At 41.6% G+C, this 26,132-nt stretch overlaps 1 protein-coding gene across 2 annotated transcripts in view; it reads left to right on the top strand.

The window, feature by feature from the left end:
* The window catches only part of GPR63 (G protein-coupled receptor 63), a 104,711-nt gene that overhangs the window by 35,535 nt on the left and 43,044 nt on the right, over window positions 1–26,132 (top strand). Inside the window, exon 1 of one of the 2 annotated variants that reach the window (XM_034991556.1) lies at window positions 22,789–23,627. The exons of the other annotated variant lie outside the window; for it this stretch is intronic. The gene's annotated coding sequence lies outside the window, so the exon portion shown is untranslated. Of the gene's footprint in view, window positions 1–22,788; window positions 23,628–26,132 lie in introns of those variants that run through there. 2 annotated transcript variants of the gene reach the window in all.

Here is a 26,132-nt window from a genome sequence, read left to right as displayed (position 1 = left end):
GATTCACATAAGCAAGTGATCTGCTTTGCATAAATGGAAGATTGGAATTTAAAGAAAAAAGTTTTTGGCTGAGGTCACTCGTGGCTAAAGTCATATCAAAGCCCCATTTTTCTTTTTTTGTGTGTTAATTCTCAGATAAAAGGCCTAGGGTGTGGAGTAGTAAAGTCTTAACTCTCTGATGATAATTTAGGGGTCTTGCCTTGAGAAAAATTTCTGTGAAGTAGAAGCAGCAGAGGGCAGATTTGGATTTGATTTGGGCAAGTGCTGTGAGGCACTGAAAGCTTTGCAAAGGGAACCTGAATTCCCAGGCGGAAACCAGCACTGTCAGAGACATGTGGTTCCGTTTGTAAAATTTATTGGATCAGATGTGGAAGGCGAAGGGATGAAAGGGTACCAATTTCATTTAAAAAGTTATTTTTCCTAATGATAAAAGCATTCACTACATGCTCAATTGAGGAAAGTGGAAAATAAAATATAGAGAAGAAAACAATCATCCAGAAATAACTATTATAAGCATTTTGGTGCATTTCTATACATTCTCTCTCTCTCCTCTCTCATATATTCCAAGATATGTTCTGGAAATATACTGTAGATACTGTTTGTATCCTATCTTATTCACTCAATAATAAATCATTAGCCTTTTCTTATGTCCTTAAAAATTATTCCCAAACATCATTTTGAATGACTGATAATTCATCAGAAATGTATAGCATGACTTAACCATTCTGCCTTCTTAAGGGATAATTTTATGGTGAAGATCATTGCACAGAAACCCTAGACATACTTCAATTATTTCCTCATGACAGATTCATAGATGTGGAATTATTTGGGAAGACGGAAGATACAAACTTCCTCAGGCTCTCAATTTATATTATGAAATTGTTTTCTAGAAAAGTTATATCAGTTTATGCAAGAATGCCCATTTTATGATACCTTGAATGTCCTTTATAGTACCTTCTAAAACTGTTTGTAATTTGAAATGCTGAAAAAATTGCAATTGTTTGAATTTGCCCTTCTTTGCTTATGAATGAGCTTGAACATATGTCGTATGTTTAGTAATCACATACATTTCTTCTTCTGTAAGTATGTCTTTTACTTGCTTTTCTATTGGGGGCTTTAGTGTTTTTCTTAACATACATATTGAAGACAGCAATCTTTTGTTATGAGTTTTATGGTATATATGTATTTCTATACTAAGACTACTAACTCTCACTGTTGAAATCTGGTTTTGTCTCATGTATATATCCTCCTCTGAAGTTCTAATCAATTCTTCAAGGGCCCAGTCAAATCTTATTTCCTCTTAGAAGCCTACCAACATCCCTGAGGTGAAATGAAGCTTCTCCCCTTACATGCCACCACCATACTTGTTTCCATCTGTTTAGGAGGAAGCCTCCCTCTTTGGAAAGCAACCGTTCTGTTTTAATCATTTTGATATGCCTTACAGTACTCACTCAAACCTCTGCACAAAGCAAGCATCTGATAAATACTTGTTGTGTTAAGTGAAGTGAAATCAAAACCATTATAGCTTAACTTTCAAAATAATAGATCCTTATCATCCTGTGATTACAAGGGCAGGAGACTTGACAAAATCATCTATGGTGCTGATGAGCTAAGAAAAACAACTCATCATGAATTTTTCTCTCAGAACCCAAGCATAGGCTGGAGGGATTTATGACTCTAGAGCAGTTTGGTTGAAGTTAGTCACTCATATAAGCTTTTTCTAAACTATAACCATGAGGTCATATAGTTAAATTTTACTGGGAAAAATAGAGCCTAAAAACCACTCTAGGTGACACAGTTATAAAAAAGAGAAATAGAAGCTAGACAGGCACACTTAATCACAACTTCTAATGGGTTTAGAAATATGAAAACAACGACCAAAACAACAAAATATCCAAGAATGCAGAGTTAAAATGGCCAGGAGTGATTCTGAGTGGTATAATTTTGTTTTATTGGTACCCAGGGCCCTGAAGGACATAGAATAGAGTGATAAACATAACCAAGAAGTACTACAGTATATGGCGTAATGGCAGACTATTCACCAGGAATACTGATATAAGAGACTAACTTTAATTTTAAAATTCAAGCCCTCAATTTGCTTCTAGAATCAAGAATTATCTTTTTTGTTTTTTGTTTTGTTTTAGAAAAATTCATATGAATATAGGTCTAAAAGATAGGCCACAACTGGAACCCGAGAGTAGTGTTAAAGTGCTAATTAATAGTGGGATTACTTGTGCCTCAGTCTCTTTGGCTCACCTGGGGTCTGGGTGTGCTCACTCCTCCGGGCTGACAGACCCTATCCCCCGACACTGATACCATTGCTCTTAGGGGCTAATGACTGCAGAATAAGCAGATCCTCCAGAACCTTAAGAAAGAAGAAAACCTTAAGAAAGAAGGAAAACCTTCACATAGGATGTGCTATTTTTTTTTAAGCCTTGATTTTCAAAGTATATGATCCGGGTGTGAAGCAGAAGAGGGCTGGAGCAGGCAACTAAATTGTTCTGCCCACAAGATAGAAGAGTTCTCCTATTGAGTTGTGGAGACTGAAGAGAAGTAGAGTTACATGCAGCCCTCTGCCTCTCCAAGCCCTCCGCCTCTCCAAGCCCTCCCTCCTTCCTTTCCTAAGAACAAACTTTTTTGTCCACAATATGGCAGAGAACACAAGGGGAGCTTGTCCCCGTTACTTTTGGGAGATTTCAGTGTAAAGGGACTTTGTCCCAGCAAATGTTCCCAGGGCCAGCAGGCATGGGAAGTCTCACTGACATGTTGGTGAAGGGATAATGGGCCCGTGTGAATGCTCACTAATAATGTTCTTATCTTTTATAATAACATTATGACCAGAAGTTTAAGACTACACTGGAGTAATAGTAGACAAATTGAATTTTAGAACTGGAAGGTACTGTAATGATGCCCTAGTCAAACTCTCAGCATTGTACTGATGAGGTGGCCTGAGCAGAAAGTTTAATTATTATTATTATTATTTTTTAAAGATTTTATTTATTTATTTGACAGAGAGAGACACAGCAAGACAGGGAACACAAGCAGGGGGAGTGGGAGAGGGAGAAGCAGGCTTCCCGCGGAGCAGAGCCCGATGAGGGACTCGATCCCAGAACCCTGGGATCATGACCTGAGCCGAAGGCAGACGCTTAACAACTGAGCCACCCAGGCACCCCAGAAAGTTTAATTATTTACCAGAGTAACCCAGCTCTTTGGAAGCAGAGTCCGGACTAGATTCCAAGTCTCCCAGTGCCCTTGCTCCTGCTCTCCAGGACCCCGACTCCCTGTCCCCACAGGGTTTCTACTCTTCATCTCAAGCATTTCTTTGATGGTCTCACAATCTGTAGTTTTTCACATAATTAAAATTTTTTTTTAGTAAGGCACATGTAGAAACGAAGTTATTTTTAAAAAGAGAAACAAAACCCATGGGAGGACTAGGAAAAAAGTACCAAGCTCTGGTCCTGTTTCTTCTATCCTACTCTACACATGCAACTATGTTAACTCTTTTCTCTCCTGTTCCTCTTGTATTCCTTTTGGTCTTTAACTCAAAATAAAATACTGATGTGCTTATTGCTTATCAATGTCAGATTTTTGCTTGTGGATTTGGTAGAAGAGAATTGAGTTCTTTCTAGTTCCACAACTCAGATCATCTACTGTCTTTTATTACCACTGACTCTCTTTACCTTTCTGGGCAGAGTACTGTGGATGTGACTTATTCTGTTTATTCCAGACTTGTGTAGAGTGTTGTTATACATCTTTTGTCTTTATTATTTTCTAAAGTACATTATTTGATATGCAATTACATGTAGATTATGTGCTTCATACAGTTTTAATGCATATGTCTCGGATGCTTAATAATCCATTGTTCAGTTTTGCTTGTTTTTGAGCTCGAAAACACCCATAGTAGTATATTGTAAGTGGTCAAGACGTCTTGGACTTGTTGTCTTTACTCAGTATTATATTTCCAAGAGTTATCAATTTGTGTTGTATTTTTCTGAGTTCATTTAACATCTTTTTGAGATTCCATTATGTGAATGTGAATTTATGCATCCATGCTGCTGCTGTCTCAGTGGACATTTGTTTTTTTTCTTTTCCTCCCTACCTCCTGAGGAGCATTCTTGTGTCTCCTGGTGGGCATATGCCCAGAGCTTCTCTTAGGTACATAATCAGGAGTGAGAATACTGGGTCACCTGCTATAACAATGTTCAGCTTTTAGACATATTGCCAAATTGGTCTGCCCGCTCACCAGTGATACATGTTTCCATTGATCTGACAGCTCTCCACATCACTGTGAAGTGGCATGCTAATGAGACTGAACATTTTTTATGTTTTATTGGCCATTAATTTTATTCTTCTATGAAAAGCCAATGTACATGTTTTGTTGATTTTTCTGTTTTATTGTCTTTTCCATATTGATTTGTAGGAGTCATTCATGTATTATGAATACTGCTCTTAGGTTTGTATGTGGTATAATAAGTCAGGGTACTGTCAGGAAAAGAAATCACACCAATTATTTGAATAGGGAAAATTTAATATAAAGAAGTATAAAGTAGTAGAAGGTAGTTATCTATTAGAAGAAGTGAAAGATGAAGGTAAGAGGTCTAGATGTGCTTAGCTCCCCAACTTCTCAACTGCTAAGGCTGAGATTCAGACCTCTTCAAAGAGGGCAGGGCCTCTTTGAAAGCCTTCCAGTGGTGAAGGAACTTATGAGAAGGTGTGGCTAGTCTGTTAGAAGTACCTGCCAGTGCAGGTGTGGGCATCCTAGGTGTGGTCTCTAGAAGTGGTTCACCATTGCTGGAGGGCAAGGTAGGTGAGTGCTGGTCTGTGGAAGTAACCAACCATTGCAGATGGGGGTGGGGTGAGGGTGGGGGGGCTGGCAGGAGGAAGGTCAGAAGTTGTGTCTTATCACTTGATCAGATTCAGATTAAACATTGTTGGCATCATAGGTGATACTGTATGCTAATCTGACCACATCAGGAGGCAACTAATGACAGGTTAGTTCTTGCTATCTTCTAGAAATCTCCATGATAAACCCACATGTTCCCATTTGCTATTAAATGATGTGTAGGATGAAATTTTACACTCTGAGAATATATTCTTACTTGACAACCTTTCATGTAATGGTTCTCATAATTTTTGCCCTGATCAGATAATACATTGGGAATTAAAAAATGATGATTTTTTCAATTCTATCCAACTGCATTTATTAACCTGCATTCTCCTGTGAAGAGGTACTTTCTTTTCACTTTGCCCCTTTTCTTATGACAGAAAGCAGGCAAACACTCAAAGGCTGATTAGATAATGTCAAAAAGCTACAGAAGTCAGCCAGAAGAAACTCCCATGGGTCAAATTTGGGACAATTTGAGCACCAGAAAGAATGATGGTATAACTAACTATAATGTATTCAATAAATAAAATCCGTAAGTCTATAGTGATATAAAGAGCACAGAGAGAAAGAGGTCTTTCAGCTATTGAGTTTAAACCATTTACACTTTTAGTTATCATTATTGATATATTTGGATTTATCTTTACATCTTACTTTTGGACATCTCTTTTTGTTCCACTTTTTCTGTGCTTCTAGTTTTATGTTTGTTTATTTTACAGAGATTGATTTTAGTTGTTAGGATTCATTTATTTTTGCTTTTTCCTTATTCCATTTTCCCCCTCCACATATTCTGAATTTATACACTATTTTCATTCCTTTAGTGTTGTCTCTGAAAAATTACCATTTCTATTTCTCAAGATAAAAACAATGTGCCTCCTTAACTGGACACACAAAGACCTTAGAACACCAGCTCCCATTACCCCCCTGTCTGGTGTACTATTACAGTCCAGCATTTGAGTTCTGTTCTTATTTAAAATTAGAAACTGTCATCATCATCATTATTATTTTTATTTTAAGATTTTATTTATTCGTTTGAGACAGAGAGAGAGAGAGAGCATGAGTAGGGGGAGAGGCAGAGGGAGAGGGAGAAGCAGGCTTCCCACCAAGCCAGGAGCCAGATGTGGGGCTTGATCCCAGGACCCTGGGATCATGACCTGAGCCAAAGGCAGATGCTTAACCATCTGAGCCATCCAGGCGCCCCATCATCATTATTATTTTATAGAGAAAATTTTTGTTTGGATTTTTATTTGGATTTTTATTTATGTTTTTAATTTACCATTCTTTCCAGAATCTTAGACCCCTCTGCTAGGACCATTTTCCTTCTTCCTAAATTATATCCTCTAGTAGCTCCTTTAGTGATGATTTCTTAGTGGGAAATTCTCAGATTTTGCTTATTCACAAATGTGTTTATTTTACTTCCATTCTTATTTATTTATTTACTTGAGGGGGGTCGGGGGGAGGGGGAGGAAGAGGGACAAGCAGACTCACAAGCATGGAGCTCCGGGCTGGGCTGGATCCCACAACCCTGAGATCATGACCTGAGCCGAAATCGAGAATGGGACACTGAACCGACTGAGCCACCCAGGTGTCCCTACTTGCATTCTGAAGGAAATAGTTTTGCTAGGTACCAATTTCAAGGTTGGTTATTTTCTCTCACCACTTTGATGATATTATTCCACTGTCTTCAGAATCCACTGTTGCTATTGAGAAGTGTGGGTCATTCTAATTGCCATTCTTTTGTGTTCTTTTTTGTTTTTTTATTTTTAAGATCGTCTCTTTGTTTTTGGTGTTCTGTAATTCTACTACCAGGTGCCTAGGTGTGGGTTTCTTTTTGTTTATACTGCTTGTGTGCAGTTCTTGAATCTGTAGATTCATGTTTTTAATCAATTCTGGAAATGTTTTAGTTATTCACTTGCTAAACATTTCTTCTTCTCTATTAGGTTTATTCTCTTCTTCTAAGACTCTCATTTTATATCTATTAAACTCTCTCAGTTCACTCTCCCAATTCTTTAATGTCCTTGTATTAGTCAAGGTTCTCTAGAGAAACAGAACCCATAAGAGGTGCATGCGCATGCGCACATGCGCGCACACACACACTCATCTCATGGAGAGATGAGAGAGAGGGAGAGAGAGAGAGAAAGAGAGAGAGCGAAAGCTTGGCAAGTCCAAAATCTGTAAGGTGGGTTAATAGGCTGGAGACCCAGGGAAGAGTTGCAGTTGGAGCCCAGAGGCAGTCTGCTGGCTGAATCCCCTCTTCACCAGGGAGGTCAGTCTTTTTCTATCAAGGCCTTCAACTGTTTGGATGACACCCACCCACATTATGGACGATAATCTGCTTTATTAAAAGTCTACTGATATAAATGTTAATCTCATCTAAAAACTACTTTCACAGAAATATCTAAAATAATGTCTGACCAAATATCTGGGTACCATAGCCCAGCCAAGTTGACACAAAAAATTAACCATTATAGTCCTGTTCATGTTTCTCTCTGGTTTTTCTATTATAAATTCGGAACCATTTCTTTGCATCTGTCTTAGCCACTGTCTAGCTCTCAGATTCTTTTTAGTTGTATAAAATCTGCTCTTTATTAGTTAATTGAGATTGTTTCAACAAATATATTTTCAGTTTCTATAAGTTATTTAAAACATATTTTTGCTTATTCTATATATTCCAACAGTCACTGATCAATCATATTTGTGAGTCATTCTTCATTTTTTAGACCTTCCTTGTGTAACTGCTTCATATTGTAGACTTAATAAAATTCTAATATCTGTAATCCTTGGGCTCAAAATCTGTTGTTTGTTGGTTTTGCATTCTAGCTTGCTTTCTCATATGGAGATCTTTGATTACAGTCCCACTGACTGATCCTAATAGGTGGGAATCCTGTGGGCCTAATTTGGAGATTGTGGAAACTTCCCTGTGGAAAGGATTTTCTTCTGCTTTAAATGATGTTCAGATGATGTCACAAACATGGGACAATTTCAACTCCTCATGATATAGACTGGGCTCATCTCAGAGTCCCAGGCTCCCCAGCTTCCCTTCCCCACCTGGCTAGATCAAGGTTCAATTCCTAGATAGCAATGCTGCTATCTGTAGCCACTGCCCGACCACCCAGATCTTTGGTCTCAGCTCCATATAACTGTTGCTCCATCTTAGCTTATGTGTAATTAATCACTATGAAGACAATGTTATCATATAAGATCAATAACCATAATAAAGACAGTAGCATCAGCTGACTTCTTCTTTCCTCAGTGGTGTATATAAGGAAAAGGAGGAGTGAAAGCTATGAATGTCCAGCTGAGAACGTGCTTAGAGAATCAAAAAGCCTCCATAGCAGCTTTGAAAGAGTCCTTTCTCTCCTGTAGATTGCAGGCTAAATATGGCTGAAGCCTGAGCCCCAAGGCCTGACGGGAAGTCCTGCAGAGTTGTAACATCAGTGAATTGCTCCATTCTACTTGATCTCTCATACAAAAGTAAGGGTGCTGGTGGGAAGGATGTGGATGAAGATATTTGGGCAGACACATGTGAAGCTGAGAGATTTCAACCCTCCAATCTTTGAGACTCTCTCTTGACAGAGGAGTCCTTTCCTGCTCTTCAGGAAATCAGCTTAAGTCTGCATTAAAGTCTTTCAATGAGTGCATCCTAGGGAGCTGTTGCACATACTGGCATTGATTCTTCTCAGGACCCATCCCCTCACTATTTTTTGTCTCTGTGTTTACATATAAGAATTATATTACAACATGGTCCAGGTAAAGAAAAAATAACAGGACATAGTTTCCGTCCCAACAGGTACAGTACCTCACCACATGCTATTGTCAGGAGTGTGAGGAGCATGCATGGGAGTGAGTTCTAGTGGTGTTCCCTCAAGGAGGATGAACTAGAAGCCTTGATTGGGCTGAATTTTTTGCTATGGTGAGCTCACACGGAATTCTGAATTTAATGTGTTCGTTCAAATACTTGTGATGGCGTCACCAGTGTCTACCACTCTGGAATTCCACTTTTGGTCACTGAGGTCAGGGAACCTAATCCCACTGCAGCATCTTGTGCCACCATCGATGGTTTACTCAGGACGGCTACCCGAGAGCTATGGAAGGATGGCGATGCCCCTCCTCAATATATTTCTTAATGCCTTGGTGACAAAAGGACCTTAAGGCCTCTTGAGGGGTATGGCTAGGAGATGGCTGAGAATACTGCATATGCTTGAAGCCTTTGAACAGTTCCATCTCTCTGAGCTTTCAGATGCTTTCCTCAATATCTTGGTTCTCAAAGTGTGGTTCTAGTACCAGTGATGTCAGCATTCCCTGGGCCCCAACCCAGCCTACTGAATCAGAAACTCTGGGGTGTATCCCAGACATCTGTGTTTTTTTTTGTTTTTTTGTTTTTTAATTTATTTGAGAGAGAGAGAATGAGAGACAGAGAGCATGAGAGGGAGGAGGGTCAGAGGGAGAAGCAGACTCCCCGCCAAGCAGGGAGCCCGATGCGGGACTTGATCCCGGGACTCCAGGATCATGACCTGAGCCGAAGGCAGTCACTTAACCAACTGAGCCACCCAGGCGCCCCAGACATCTGTGTTTTAAAAAACCCTCCTGAGATTCTGTTGTATGCCAAAATTTGAGAACTAGTACTACATAGCTCTGAAAGCACACCATGTAAGAAGTCCAGCTATTCTGAGGTCACCACACTGGAAAGACTAGAGAAACTACATAGAAATAGAGAAAGATGCTCAAGGACCCCCCAGCTGATCCAAAGCCCTGGCTGTCTGACAGTCACTTTTAGTGTTTTTAAAATGTCTTTGAATAGATACAGGACTTCGAGAAATATATAGTGTTGTTTGGATGTATGTGTTTTTAATTTACATAAGGAGTGTTGTCTTGTACGGTTTCTTACATTTTTCACTTGACAGTACATTTTCATGTATTTATCACCACTGTGTGGTAATTCATGGTGTCTATCTACCACATTTAACATTCTTTCTCCAAATGATGAGCATCCAGTTTGCCTTCAACTCCCCAGTACCAGAAACGAGTGATCAACATCCTCATATATGCCCTGTCCCACTTCATGAACCTAGGAACATTTCTATGAGGAGTATACTGATGGAGAAAAACTTAAATTCCCATTTTTATTTAGAAATAATTCTAGTAGAAGACAAGGCTCTTCTGTCAGAAGTTTTAAAAGACTGGTTGGGTCACAGTCAATACAAAAAGCCTTGATGCTTTTCTAGTCTTATATATAAAACATACCACATAATACAAGCACATACATAATTCCATATTCTTAGTTTTGGGGTTGAAACAAACAAAAAAGTCACACAAGCGACACATTGCTAATAGCTGTGATATTTGCTGCTGAAGTCAATACTAATTGATGCTTTTCTTACAAACTATGTACACATGAAACCAGCTGAAGAGTGCAGTTTCCTGTGGGAATGTGAATTCCCTAGATGGTTCGCAACAACATAGTCTCAGTAAATATAACCAGATGTCAGTGAAGGAGCATGGGCTAATGCTAAATGCTTTAAGAATACTCATGCACTTAATTGCTGTCTTGACAACAGGTCATTCTTCAGGACTTATATCGGTATCTGTTGTTTTGTACGTTTCTTAACCATTCAGAAATAAATGTTGTCGTAACGTCCTTAGAAATGAAAGCAGTACATATACTCCATAGATCTCTTGAAAGCACTTCTAGTTTATTATGTATTATGTAGACTGTGGATATCGGGTACACATAAGTTAACTTTCTATTACCCGGGCTTGAAGGAGAAGAATAAGGAGTGAGTGTTGTTAGTGTGTGAAGTTTCCCCCAATTCTACCACTTCCTCCTTTTCCCCTCTGGGTCTGTCTTGCTCATAGAGTGGTATATACAGGGACGAAGCCAATGGGGGAAACGATGATAGACTTTTTTTTTTTTTAAATTAAAGAAAGGAAATGGCTCTGTTGCTTTTTAGACTTACTTTTTAATAACCAGGAGTATATCTGGTACTTCAGGTCAAGACTGTAGTAAAAACAGAATTGGCTAAGCCAGAGAAGTATCTGCTAAGCACTTGAGTATATCCAGGCTGCTGGACCTCCTAACTTACTCACCCAGAAAAGGACAGAGGAGGGAAACTGCCTGGTAGATTCACCAAAGGAGGCTGAAGGCTTATCCACCACTGCACATGGAAACAGGACCTAAGGGTCACCTGGGTGACTCAGTCGGGTAAGTGTCTGCCTTCAGCTCAGGTCATGATCCCAGGGTCCTGGAATTGAGTCCTGCATCAGGCTCTCTGCTCAGCGGGGAGCCTACTTCACCCTCTCCCTTGTGCTCTCTCTGTCTCTCTGTCAAATAAATAAATAAAATCTTAACAAAAAAAAAAAGAAACAGGACCTAAAGGAAATGATTGGTTTGGCATCTTTCTTTAAGGCACAATAAGATTGTGCATTAGGTAATTGTGGCCTAATGAGGGTTGATCCCTTCAAAAAATATTTACTGAGAATGTATTTAACCAGATACAAAAAAGAACACACTTATCTTTACTGTAAGAGTTCACAAGCTAGAACATTTCTCAGAATGTGTATTCCAAAAACAGGTGCTTGATGCAGAAGAGATCTGTGGTCAGGAATGTTTGGAAAATGCTGGGTTGTTTTGGTCTGTTCAGATTATTCTAACAGACTGGGTGCCTTACACAGCAAGCATTTATTTCTCAGTTCTGAAGGCTGGAAATCCAAGATCAAGGAGCCAGCAGATTCAGTGCTGGCTAGGGCCTGCTTCCTGTTCATAGCTGGCTGGCTGTCTTCCGGCTGTGTCCTCACAAGGCAGAAAGAGTGAGATGGTCTTCTGGGGTTGTGGCACTAATCCCAGTCATGGGGGCTCCATCCTCATGACCTAATCTCTTCCCAAAGGCTCCACCAGCAGATACCATCACATTGCATGTTAGGATTTCAACATATGAATTTTGGGGGGATACAAATATTCAGGCCGTTGCATGGGTTATAAATGTTAAACAGATTGCTTTTGGCAGGACTTAAGCATTTAACATGCAGACGACATTGTGATTCCCTAAGAGGAACAGAGACTATATAGTATTTCCCAAACCCCGTAAAGGACTAATGTTCCACTGAAATATATTTTAAGCTTCCTCCTCGATTTTCAGGGAATCTAAGCCTTCAATGTTAATAATCTGTTTATGACTTCGTATTAAAAAGAAAAATTACTATTTAATTCTAAAACTTGATTCGCCCAAATTTTACCTGCTGATAGTGAAAAGGATGGTTTTGAGAAAAGGAAGTAGATCTGGCTCTAAAGTTACTTTTCAAAGCATATGGGACAATAATTTTGATTATAAGTTCATCTCCCCCCACATTGTCTCTCTTAATGGTAAGTCGTTATAGAAATATATTCTTAAGCAGGGCTCTGTGAACCAAAAAAAAAGGTACCTCTTCTTTCTTTGTCCCCATCCTGTGTTAAATGCTTGTTTACTGAATTGTCATCAAATGTAATTTGATTAAATTGTGCTCATTCATGCTTCCATCCCTGTATGTAAGGCTAGGTTGTTATCAAAACTAACAAAAATCAGGGGCACCTGAGTGGCTCTGTCAGTTAAGCATCCAACTCTTGATTTCGGCTCAGGTCAGGATCTCAGGTTGTGAGATCGAGCCCTGAGTTGGGCTCCCTGCTGGATGTGGAGCCTGCTTAAGATTCTCTCTCTCCCTCTGCCCCTCCCCCCTTCTCTCTCTCCTTCTCTAAACAAAAAGCAAAAACCCAAACTAACAAAGAAGGAAGAAAATAGTACAGTTCCTTTCAGTTTCATCGTCCTTTAAAAAATAAACTTATGAAAATCTATGTCTAACTTCTCTGATGTTTAATTTTTAAGAAGTGTTGGGTATGAAGTCAAAGTTTTAATGGGGCTAGAATAAACTTTAATAAATTTTTGTGTTATGGAAGTTTTTAAACATACACAAAAGTACAGAGAATAATACAATAAATCCTATGTACCTCTCCCCTAGCTTCAACATCTATCAACATTATATTATCTTTGGACTAGATTTAAATATATGAAAAATGAGTCTTCATTACCAAAAGAAATCCAGTTTTCAGTACTCCATCCAGTCTTAAGACTCAGTAGATTATAAGATATATCTTGATTTCACACCACACTATCCTAGAATCAGTGAAAAAAGTTAATAACTGAAATTGTCTGGAGAGCAAAGGTCCAGGGCTGAGCAGGGCGAGTTTCCCCACAGCATGGCTGAAGGCAGTGGTAGGAGGGAAAGAAGAAACCTTTTTCCTTTTTTCTTGTTTGTGCCCCTATCAGATTCATCCTGTTTAATAAAGTAATGGTTACTATTAGTATTAGTCATATTTGTGTGTCTTCTCTGTTCTAGGCAATTTGCTATTTCCTTCACAAAATTTCTTTATTCAGTTTTCACCAACCCTACAAGCTAGTTATCCCCAGTTTTCAGACGAGACAGTCAAAGCTCAGAATGGCTAAGTAGGTTTCCAGATTGCACAGAATCTAGGGAACAGGGCTGCGATTCAAACCCAGGTCTGCCTAACTCTCAGTCAGATCCTACCACCCTCCACCTCCAGCCCCAAGGTTGGTGTCTCTCCCCGTCTCTGTGACTCCTCTGTGAGCTTCCCAGCAAGTCTCTTTACCTTCACGTAGCAGATGCTGTCATTGCCCCGCCAGTGCCCCCAGCATGTAGAATTGCAGTGCATGCTTAGCTACGATTCTGATTGTCAGAACCTGCCTCAATGCCCGAGAGCCTTCTCTCACCTCTGGAGCCAGTTCTGCCCCAGCAGAGGATAGGCTAGATGTTCCAGAGAATTACCACTCCCCACTCAGGTAGTGATTGACGGGAGCTCAATATCCAGGGCTCTCATCCTTGGGCAGGATAACTCTGCAGTGCTGGCTCCAGAGATCCTCAGCAGTTAATTCTACTTGCACACAGGGGAAACTTGCTTGAAAAATATACTCTTTAATGATTTTCTTCCCTTCCAGTCACCTTTTCCCACCTCCCACATTAACTTTTTGCACTCAAATCCTGTCAGGATCTGCTTCTAAAGGAACTAAGGTTCTTTCTATGCCGCAGTTCCTTAACTATAAAAACTGAAGGTGTTGTATGAGATGAATTCAAGAATCCTATAGTTCTATTGCATGATGGTCAATGCAACCCAGACATCAAATACGGCCTTCTTGTCTCTTATGAGCCGGATCAAATGAGCTCAATACCATCGACTCTTAAGTTCATGGCTATGGGAATCCTAAGCCTTCTCAAGAATTCTGAGAATTCCTGAAGGACTTACTGCAGTCAGCTCACATCTACTTCCCAGGCTTCTGCCATGTGGACCCAGATGGGGATCTCAGCTTTGACTTTTCTTAAAGCAAACAAACGACAAACAAAAACAACTTCCTAAAAGCATGTGTAGCTTAGTCAGACATTAGCAAATTTCTGGAGAGAAGAAATTCTCTTTGGCTCTTCACTCGTCTCTCTCCTTGTTGCTCTCAGGAGCAATAACATCCCATCCTCTGTCCATGCAATCCAGCTTCTCCCTTCTGGAATGTTTTGGTACATGTTTGTCATCTAAGCCTTAATGGCCTTGCTTCTATGAAGTGACCTCATTGATTTCTTCTCCCAAACAATGACACATTCCTGCTTGGAGGGAATCTGGTGGTAATGGTTCAGTGAATCATCGCTTCCCTTCCCCCCACCCTTTTCTCAAGTGAATTAGATAAAGCTCTTTTCTTCCTCTTCCTCTAGTGGGCACTGCTGTTATCTCTTTGACTTACCAAAACAGGAATCCTCAATTAGTTTTTACTTTTTCTGTGTCTTGCTCCCTTCTTTCTCCATCTAGCTGATACGTGTAGTCCTCTTTTTCAGGCAGCCCTTGATGCCGGTCTCTGCCTCACTGCAAGCACGTCACACCTTTCCTAAGTTGCAGATGGCTTCTCACTGTTCCTCTGAAATGTGCACACATGATGGGTCTTTCAAAGAAGTCCTCCTGTATTGCGCAAAATAAGCACACACGAATTCCTTGTGGCTCCCTTAGGCTGGCTATGCTGCACCTTCCCGACAGTTTCTACTAACACCTCAGCTATGCTCTTAAAAGTGTTTCTAGCTGTCAAATTCATGTTACCTGAGTTTGTCTTCATCCACTAAGAAGCAGGCACCAAGATGGGATGAGGTGTGTCGGAGATTTATTGGTGGAAGTGTCAGTGAAAGCTAAAGAGGGGGATGTAGGAAGCAGAAAGAGCCGTCAGACCATGATGCAGGTCTCACTGGAGTGCCAGGAGCGGAAGGAGGAAGGACGACTGGGGACGAAGAATTTCAGACTAAAGCAGCACAGTTGTCAGAAAGTTTTGGTCAGTCTGATGAGGAGTCCTGGAGCCAAAGCTGCCTGGTAGAGGAATCCCACGTCTGCAGGAATGGGCAACACTGGTGCCCCAGCCATTCTCTGCCATTGGCTGAGTGCAGGCCAAGGGGAGTGTGGCCTCAGTGAATGCAGGGCTGGGTCTTTAGAGCAGCAGGTTGGCAGTGAGGTGGAATTCCTCGGAACAGCTGGGTGGCGCGGTATTTACTTATTTAGAAAAAGATTTTATTAATTTATTTGAGAGCGAGAGAGCGAGCGAGCATGAGTGGGGGAGGGGCAGAGGGAGAAGCAGACTGCCCCCCTGAGCAGGGAGCCTGAAGTGGGGTTCAATCCCAGGACCCTGGAATCATGACCTGAGCTGAAGGCAGACACTTAACCCACTTTCATTTCTGTTGGTATACTCTTTTTTTTAAAAATTACTTTGCCCATTACCTATATAAGTTATGTATCTAATACTAGCAGAAAATCTTTAGAAGGTAAATATTACACAAAATAATTATGTATGATAAAGAATTACAATGATTTCACATGGTAATTTTGAGAATAATTGTTTTCTCTTGGTGATTTTTATTCTAAAATGGATGATTTTATGATTTCCAAGACCAACAAAATTCCTTTCAACTCAAATATGTTTATCCATTATCTTTTTTTTTTAAATAGAATATTCAGATTTTATAACTTCTAAATATTCTTTAAAGGTTACTGAAGTGATACCTTTTGTAAGGGCCAATTATAATTTTTTTTTTAAATACATATTTTTAAAAAATAATTAATTTTTCAATTATATGAAAAATGAATGATTACAGAAGAGATAATAGTGATAAAACTTATTATCGGTAGGATAAGAATCACTTCACTTGTCAAAAAATTCATACGAAGTGGTGCCTGGGTGGCTCAGTCGTTAAGTGTCTGCCTTTGGCTCAGGTCATGATCCCAGGGTCCTGGGATCGAGCCCCACATTGGGCTCCCTGCTCCGCAGGAAGCCTGCTTCTCCCTCTCCCATTCCCCCTGCTTGTGTTTCCTCTCTCCCTGTCTCTCTCTCTGTCAAATGAATAAATAAAATCTTGAAAAAAACTCATACTGAAAATAACCTCACAGTTAGTGACAATGATATTGAACATTGTTAGTTATATTTCTTAATGGAAAAATTTCAAATTGGCTGCCTATTATTCCAAACGTTCTAAAAGGAAATGAGATAAAAGAACATCCAGAAAAATACAAACTTGGTATCATTTGTCATGGTCCCAACATGCACTGACATTAACTTCGTATCAGAGACTATGTTAGGTGTTTTGGATGAATATTTTACTTAATCCTCATAATACTTCATTCTTATTCCCAATATACAGATAAAGAAACTGAGGGTTGAAGAGGTTAACTAACAAACCGCCCAAGGTCCCTCCATCATGGTGGCACTAGAAATAGAACTTGTAATTATCAAAGGATTTCTTTATCTACTTCACTATCTTGCATTTCTAGCTAAGCTCCTGCTCAACTGGGCTTGCAGTGTGTGAGGTATAAGGCCTCTTTCTCCTTCTGTAGATGAAGACAGAATTTCAAAACTCTTAGTCATATATGAAACACTTTCATGAATTTTGTCATATTCTCAAAATATCTATACTTCTATTCACTTAATATTTTTAATTGACTCATTTTAAAAAAAAAAGCTTCATCGACAGAAGTAATGTCCATGAGACTGATGTGCTAGTTATATTTTCCAATTTATTATAAATTAAATAGACATCATAGTTACATTCTCTAAAACTGAATCATGTGCCATAGTGGTCCAGATACAAGTGCTGGAGACATGCCAGACTAAGATATAGACTAACAGCAGGCTGAATGGCTGCTCTCTATCTACTCTCACTGGTCTTGGCTTGCTGGATCTTATCCCTGCAATGCTTCTTGGGTGGGTGTGTGCACATGTGCTTGTGTGAGTGTGTGCCTGCTGGGGGTGGGGTGGTGGGAGATAGTGCGATGGGGTAAGGTAGGGGATGGGAAGAGGCCAAAATATCATGGCTTCAGTAAGGCTTACAAAAAGGATAAAAGCATTCAGCCAGTTAGTCCCTACAGACTCATGGGTAGACGTCACCATGGACATGCAAAGGTGGAGGCAGCCAAAGCTGGTTGCTGGAGATAATCATTGGGGTACAGAGATATTTGGAGAGTGGGCACCTGGGATGCAGATGGCCAACTGTCTGGAGTGGCTGTGGACTCCTCCCACAGAGACCCTCACTGATCACTCTGTGGTCTAGTCCTATGCCTTGAATGTGACTAGTAAATACTGGCCAAAAATATTATAACAAAAGACTTTTGAGCCTAGAAGCTTGTTTCTAAAGATACTCAAGATGTAACCAGGTCCAGACTCACATATATTTATCACTCTCCCATTAGCAAAACCAAGAGAAAGATTTTTTTTTTTTTAAGAGAAAGATTTTAATAAAAGTTTAACTCAACATCAAATTAAGGAACTTTCCAAACATAGACAATAACAGAAGTATAGGATAATAAACCTCCCTGTATCATCCCCCAGTTTCAAAAGTTATCAGTCATTTTTCCACCTATTACTCCTTCCATTTTTGGGGGCAGGATTATAAAATTCTTCAGTATGTATCTCTGATGAAATTTTTGTTTTATATATAACTGTCATGTCATTATCACATCTAAGAAAATAAAGAATAATTCATTGATAGTATCTAATATTTAGTCTATATCTGATTTTCCTGATTGTCTCAAGGGTTCTTTTCACAGGTGGTTTGGTCAAAACAGGACACAAAGTCCCACACATTGCATTTCATGATTATGAATCTTTTCTATCTCCCTTCCTCCCTCCCTCCCTCCCTCCTTCCTTCCTTCCTTTCTTTTTTAAAATTTATTTATTTATTTGAGAGAGAGAGAGAGCACATACAGGGGGAGGGGCAGAGAGAGAAAGAGAATCCCAAGCAGCCTCCCCTCTGAGTGTGGAGCCTGACACCGGGCTCCATCTCACAACCCTGAGATCATGACCCAAGCTGAAATCAAGAGTCAGACGCCCAACTGATTGAGCCACCCAGGTGCCCCATGATCATGATTTTTAAATCTCTTTTATTCTTTAATCAGGCCCTTTTTTTTTTTTAAGATTTTATTTATTTATTTGACAGAGAGAGAGAACAAGTAGGCAGAGAGGCAGGCAGAAGCAGAGGGAGAAGCAGGCTCCCCGCTGAGCAGGGACCCCGATGTGGGGCTCAATCCCAGGACCCTGGCATCATGACCTGAGCCGAAGGCAGCGGCTTAACCGACTGAGCCACCCAGGTGCCCCAGGCCCTTGTTTTTTTATGCCATTGATTTGGTAGAGAAACTAGGTCATTTTTTTTTTTAATTGAACGTTTGACATTCTGGATTTGACTGATTGCTTTCTTGAGGTGGTTTGGTTTTCAAACTCCATTCTTGGTCCCCTGTATTTCCTATTAGTTCTAGAGGCTGGATTAGATTCAGATTCTATCTTAGGCAAGAAGACCTGATAATGGTTCTGGGTATTTCTGATTTTGTTATATCATGTTGCACATAAGGTCTGGTTGTTGGAATTTTAGGTTTTAGGTTTTTTATTCCTTTCTTATAGCAGTTGCTCTGTCTCTTTGGGGAGATTCAAAACCATTCTACATTATTATCTTTGCCCAACCGAATAAAAAAAAAAAAAGCCAAAATTTACAGAGACAAAATGACTAGGCAGAAAAACCGATTCTGAGTCTCTTGGACAATCTGTATTTGAAGAAACCTTCTCCTGCTTCACACACAAAGGGATTGACTGTATAGGGGAAAAACGTGCAAGATACAAACACTTAGGGATTACTAAATGTAAGATTACAAAAGGCACATCACTAATTAGTACATTTAGAAACTGCAGTATTAAAAGTCAGGATGAAAATAGCTGAAATTTAATGAGTCATTTGCTAATTATTTAGCTTATGGATTTCCAATGCCATTTGCTTCTAGCCCTTTTCCTCTTCCTTAGGCAATTTTTGGTGGTATTTTACTGCTTTTTAACACCTCCAGAAACCACTGTATGCTGGTAACTGACCGTAAATTAATTGTACACTTGGAGAGATACATAAGAGATTATGACTCAGGATCCATGCTGTGTTGCTGACTGAGATAAACCATGAGCGGTTTGCACCACAGTTGAAGATTTTCAGAGCCAAAAGTAGTTAGAATTCTGTGGATGACCTAACGTGCTACCTATTGCTTGATAAAGAAACAGAGACATAAATCATGAAGATCAATGTGTCTCCTGAAGAAAGAGACCGTGTTTCACCACGCTCCTCAGGTGCTAGATGTGCTCTGCTATGGGTCCAGCCCAGGGGCTCGCAGCCATGACTGGACCCGGGGAGCTTTTAAACACTGATGCGCAGACTCACCCTTAGAGTTGAGCCTGGTTCTCTAAAGTCCCAGGTACTGGGATTTTGACAAAGTTCTTCAGGTGATTCTCATATACGGTCGTCTTCAATCCGGCCAGCAAATAAGAGGTGCCATTTAGGGGCGCCTGGGTGGCTCAGTCGTTAAACATCTGCCTTCAGCTCAGGTCATGATCCCAGGGTCCTGGGATCGAGTCCCATGGTGGGCTCGCTGCTCGGCAGGAAGCCTGCTTCTCCCTCTCCCACTCCCCCTGCTTGTGTTCCTGCTCTCGCTATCTCTCTCTCTGTCAAATAAATAAATCAAATCTTAAAAAAAAAAAAGAGGTGCCATTTATAGGTCTCACTCTGTGCAAAGGACTGTGCTGAACATCTCTTGCACGTAGGGAAACGGATCCTTGGAGGGATGTTATTCGATTGATGTCTTGCTACAAAGCAGAGTTTCACATCCAGTCTATCTGGCTTCTGAACTAGGGGCTTTTAACTTTCTTTGAACATAATCCAAAGTAAGATAAAAAAATTTACATCATAACTAAGAACACATAACATAATGAAACACAAGTGTAACAAACAATACTTAATCTTATTAGGTATGAGGTACACGGATATTCTGTTTTATTTAACTAAAAAAATACTTCTCAAACCCACTAAAATGATCTCACTTGCACTTAGAAACACTCTTCTAAACCATGACAGTGCAGATTTCCTTTCTGTTCCAAACACATGGTAGGATCTTTCCTCCATCAATGCCTTCTCATTTTGTTTTTCTCATGTGGCGAGTCCATTTTTTTTTTTTTTCCCTATGCATTTTTTAAAGACCATCAAGGTGGTTCCTGGCTAAAAAGTGTTTCCCAGACTACTCCAGTTTATGGTGTCTCTTATTTCAAGGCCTATAGGTAACACACAGCTCATCACACATTTTTAAATACTAAATTATATGGTATATTGTGATTCTCTATAATTGTCTTATAATATCTTAGAAGGTTAATGTCTCCTTGACTAAATTTAACTTCTTTGAGGATAGTGGCCACGTCGTATGCTTCTGTTTCCGTACTTTTTGCAATGCTGAGCACAGAGCTGGGCACATCACAGATGCCAAACAGCTGCACAACCCTAGACAAGTGACTCTCTGAGCTTTCATTTCTTCCATGAAATAAAGGGGACTGCTTTAGCTTCATTCGAAAGTCTCCGCCAGGTTAAGTCTATTTTTCTATGATACATACACACTTCTATAAAATAGAGAAACGAAGGAAGAAAATATGAAACATTTTTGTGAGCAACTACAAGAAAAGTTCTTGTGCGGGAAGAAAAAACCCTGAAACTGGCATTTTTGGTAGGCAAAATATAAACTCCTGTGTTGTCTGAAAAGATTAAAGAAGAACTCATAGGAGCTGAAAATGAAGTTGGGCCCTGTGTCACTTGGATACTGAAATGTGATTATCTATAGGCCTCATTTCTTTCTCCAGTTGAATGAACACACTGTATAGGTAACAAGACATTTCCACGGGCTCTTATCAGGTTGAATGGATTATATAACACAAAGCGTAATAAGGAATGTGGAGTTGGGGGCATGTAGAAGCAAAGGTATCCTGATTTAGGAAAAAAAAATGACTGAATACAATTACAGTTTAGATACTGTTTGTTTGCAAGTGGTTGTGAAATATCACTGAGCACCTTCCCAGGGCTTCTGAGGCCAAAGGATGTGGCTAACTGTAACCCCAAGACCACTGGCATTCTCCTGGTCCTGAGGCTACTGGTGGAGAAGCCAGAGAGGTAGTCAGTCCCTTTGGTGCTGTGTGTGTGTGTGTGTTGGGGAACGGGGGTGGGGGGTGGGGGGTTGGGAGTGGGTCATCTACGGTCTTTACCTACTCAACATTCATTTTCTCTTTATTAGAACAACTAATTTTCCTTTTGGGAACCTCCTCTCTTCCAGTCAGTTCATGTGGTTCAGGTATACAGGGCGGGGGGCCCTAAAGCCATCTCCCTTGATCTTTTTCAGACATAGTCAAGTGACCCCAACGTGCAGTGCATATTTAAATCCATGGTTACAATGCTCAGTTCAGAGATGGGAGTAGGGTCCAAGTTAGTCCAATAAGACTCATTCTTTGGCCTGCTCTCTTGCTAATGGGATCAGTTGCTAAGGAGGCTGGAGGGGAAAGTAAGTCTGGGGCTGTCAGTCCAGGCCCTGACTAGAGAAAATAAAACCTGTACAATGAAAGCACAGAACAATATGGAGAGAAACGGAGTCCTAACATTCTTTGATCATCTGGAGGAAAAAAAAGATTCAAAAAAATAGTAATTCTTCTTTTTCTTCTTCTTCTTCTTCTTTTTTTTTTTTTTGGCAGATCTACTCTTGGGATTTTAAGCATATGAGCCAATACATTCCAACCTCCTCCACTGTAGGTTTTCTTGAGTCACTTTGAGTTGGGTACCAATTACCTCCATTATTCTGACTATACAGGAATGTATCATAATAGGAAGATATCCTTCCTCTTGTTCACTGCCAGCCTCCTCTCTCATCTTCATGTTTGCTCCAGGAAGGACCACATCTCCTGCTTTTATAGAGCCCGAGGCTTATTTCTTCTCCACATTGTAAGAGAAATCGCTCCAACCTTTTGCACATTGTCTCCCTGCCCTCTTCCTCCACAAATCAGCATGTGCTTGCTATACAGCGGCAGATGGTAGGACTGAGGTCCAGTCTCAGGCAACTATGCCAGTGCTTTTGTGTGAATTAGAATCTACCACTCCCTCTGGGCCCACCCCCCCGGGAGGCAGTTCTTTGTAAGCCCCAGCTGGATCTTAACCCGTTTCCACAAGCCCTCCGCTGCCCACACCCACTGTGAATGTGGTCCGTTCCTAACGTGTTGATGGCTGCTGATGCAGTGTGTCTCTGCGGCATCGCCACACTGCGCATACCTCACTGGTCTCAGCAGCGATCACAAATGATGATAGCTAGGAAAACAGTATCACTTGTTACTTGAAAGCAGCCCTTGCCGGCATCATTTAGATCTTAAGATGGTAACTTTTCTGGAGGGTCTTCCTGAGTTCATTTGGGGATCTTTGCAGCCAATCTCTGTTGATGAAAGTCAAAGTCAACAGTTACGAAATCCAGTTGGAGGCCATCTGGCAATTAGCCACCGGAGAACCGAGCACAGGGTAAAGCAGACATCTGGCAAATCTCCCATGCCCTACACCACTGACACTTTCAGGAATCAGTCCAGGGGCCTCCAAGTGGCCTTTAGTTATTTCAGGCTCCAGCGCTCCTGGGGAGACCCTCATCACTGTGTGGGAGATAGAGGAAGAATATGCGGGACCCACACGAGGAAACGCAATTCCACTGGGCAGTCGCCAGCGGCGCGCAAGGGCTTTGGGGGCGCGGGCGACGGCGGCGCTGCGGTGGGGGCAGGAAGGCAGGACCCAAAAAGGATGGGGGCGGTCTGGAGACTGCGCGAAGTTCCAGGGGCAATCCTGGCGCAAGCCAACGGCGAGAGCGGCGCCCCGGGGCCGGGTCCCAGCGCTTGTCCTACCTTTGCCCGGGCGGAGGGGTAGCCAGCCCCGGCGGAGAGGCGGAGGAGCAGCCGGAAACGGGCGAGCGCGGCAGCCCGGCGACAGCCTGGACGGCGGCTTCGGGAATCGCCTCGTCTCAGCCTGCCCCCCCTCTTTATCTGCCTCCGCCCCTTCTCCCCTCCTCCCTCTCTCCTCGCGTCCTAAAACGCGGCGGCGCCTTTAAGAGGGAGCTTTGGTTACCCCGGGGGCGGGAACCCCTCGGCAGATTGGGAGGCGGCGGCGCTCGCCCGCGATGCTCCTCACTTTCGGCTCCAGCTCCCGCCGCCGCCGCCGCCTGGGTCGCCACCACCGCCTCCTCCGCTTCCTCCTCTTCCTCGAAGCGTCGTTTTTCTGCGGCAGAGAGAAGTGCTATGTCAGGGAAGTTCCGGGAGGGACTGGATGGGGCCATGCTCCCTGGGTTCTTCTGCAGGCGCCCGCGCGCAGCCCTTTGTATGAGGTGAGACTTGGGGTCCTTGGCCCCCCGGACAGGTAGCCGCCGCGGGGAGCGCTTCGGTCCGCCGCGTTGGGGAGGCTGTGCTGTTGGGCGGAGTGTGTGGCGGAGAAGGAGCTGGTTAGACCGAAGTTGTGCAGGAGAAGCCCGGGTTTGCAGCAAGGTTTTGCGGCTGGACTTGAGTGATTTCGGCAGCCCGCGCCGCACGGCGGGGGCCCGGTCGGGACTCGGTTTCCCGGGGTGCCGCCCGCCTCGCTTCCCGACGCCTCCTGTCGCCATCCCCTGCCCGTTGGAGCAGTTAGGCCTTCTAGGAAACCGGGCGGCTGCAGGCTGGCACCCGGCGCCGGCTTTTTCTCTGCGGGGCTTTCTCCTCCAGAAGCCAAGCGCCGGGAGTGAGAGAAAGGGGATGGGATCCTCGTGAACTTTTACACTGTGCTCTCGCCCCTATTTAGGGGTGAAATTCACCTCGTTTGCCCAGGTCGGGAGGCTCTCTGCGAGCTCCAACAGTTTGAGAGCTTGCCTCTTACATGTGGGTGAGCTTGCGGCGCTGTGTGTCTGCCTTTCAGCCCTGGTCGGTTTTCAGCGTCGCCCTGATTTTAAGTCCTCTCTTCCCCGCCCCTTTTGGGAAACATTCTCTCTCTCTCTCTCTTTAATATCCCTGAGGTTCAGGGTGCTAAACACACACACACACACACACAGACCCACTCCCCAAATAGGTTTATGATATGTCCCCTGGGGCTGACCCAAAATTTCAAAGTGATCCTCTAGTCTCTGATTAGATATTTAGACTTGGGCAGGACACTTAGGGAATACAGGTATCCCCCGTAGTAGGTATGCAGGTTTTTCGGTGAGGCAAGGTGAGGTTTTAACTATACCGTTTTAAGATAGGATTTTCTCTTTGTTTGTTTATTGGTGAATATGCTTTTAATCATGTCTTAGATTAAAAGGCTCCAACTAATTTTAAGGGTAGTATTTCTAAGAATCATAAAAAAAAAAAAAAAAAAAAAACCTGAGGTTTCTTGCATAATCTGACATTACTTCAGACAGTTTTACCCTTGAATGAGGTACGTAATATGTATAATTATTTGATGGAACCTAATATGTGAGTACATTTATCCCACAAATGGGTAAGTTTTCTTTTTTTCATGTGTCCTTGGGTGAAGGAAGCCCATTTTCTCACACCCCCAGGTCTCTGCCACACCTGTCTAATCCTGTTTCTGTTCTCTCCACTCACAGTGCATACATCTGGCGTCAGCTGCAAATCAAAGGTGCTGATGAAAAGTCCCTATATTTTGTGAAGTGTTGCATAGCCAGAGTTTTAGTGACCTAATTGATTACATCCTCCAGATTATTTTAAACAGTTAGAATGTGGGAGCTTGTTTGAAGAAAAGAATATAAGTATTTAAATTCTCAGTTATAGGCTTTATGTATAGTCTCTGTGTGAAAAAATATTCTCAAAATAGGGGGTATTGTAGGAAACATTTGTAGTGGGGAAGTTTTGAAAGGAAACCATTCCAGAATAACCATTAATATTATAACATTTTGTTTGGGATATAGATTTTCATCTCTGAGCAAAATTTTGTTGCTCTGCTGTCAAATATACCAGAACTGAAACTTAAAAAAAAAAACAAAAAAACCTCACTGTCCAAACGTTTTCTGAAAATTTGCAGCACACTGACCGTTCTTAGAAAAAAATTTGCTTAGAAAAAGTTACATACTTAAAATCCTCACTGCAGTTATCGTTTTACCTTAAGTTTGCTGGAGTCCAGGCAAGAAAGTACTACATTCAATGAGAATTTGATGTTCTAAGGTGGATAAGACTTAGTTCCTAGAATATACAATTTTCTAGGAAATTTAGCAATTTTGAGATTTTGTATACGGTTTATTTGATTTGAAATGATTGTTTTATGAATGTGCTTTTTTTTTTTTTTTTAAGTAATCTTTACGCCAGATATGGGGCTTGAACTCACCACCCTGAGATCAAGAGTTGCATGCTCTACCTACTCAGCCAGCCAGGTGCTCCTGAATTACTCTTTTTTTTTTTAAGATTTCATTTATTTATTTGACAGAGAGAGACACAGCTAGAGAGGGAACACAAGCAGGGGGAGTGGGAGAGGGAGAAGCAGGCTTCCCGCCGAGCAGGGAGCCCGATGCGGGGCGCCCGATGCGGGCTCCATCCCAGGACTCTGGGATCATGACCTGAGCCGAAGGCAGATGCTTAACGACTGAGCCATCCAGGTGCCCCCTGAATTATTCTTTTTAAAACTAAATATATATGTTACACACACACACATATGCACACACATCATATTTACAAAATCCATATCTATCTGTCTATATCTGTACTTACATATTTATATATCTGTATATCTGTAACAGGGAAAACAATATAGGGACTTGATAATATACATGCTCTAGAAACACAGGTCTAAGAGATCAGAAGCTAAAAATAGTTCCCGTTGGGCGCCTGGATGGCTCAGTCGTTAAGCGTCTGCCTTCGGCTCAGGTCAT

Source organism: Mirounga leonina, unplaced genomic scaffold (assembly GCF_011800145.1).
Source record: "Mirounga leonina isolate KUSES-001 unplaced genomic scaffold, KU_Mleo_1.0 Mir_53, whole genome shotgun sequence".
Taxonomy (NCBI): domain Eukaryota; kingdom Metazoa; phylum Chordata; class Mammalia; order Carnivora; family Phocidae; genus Mirounga; species Mirounga leonina.
Note: the sequence above shows the minus strand (reverse complement) of the source record. Positions and strands in the feature narration are given on the sequence as shown.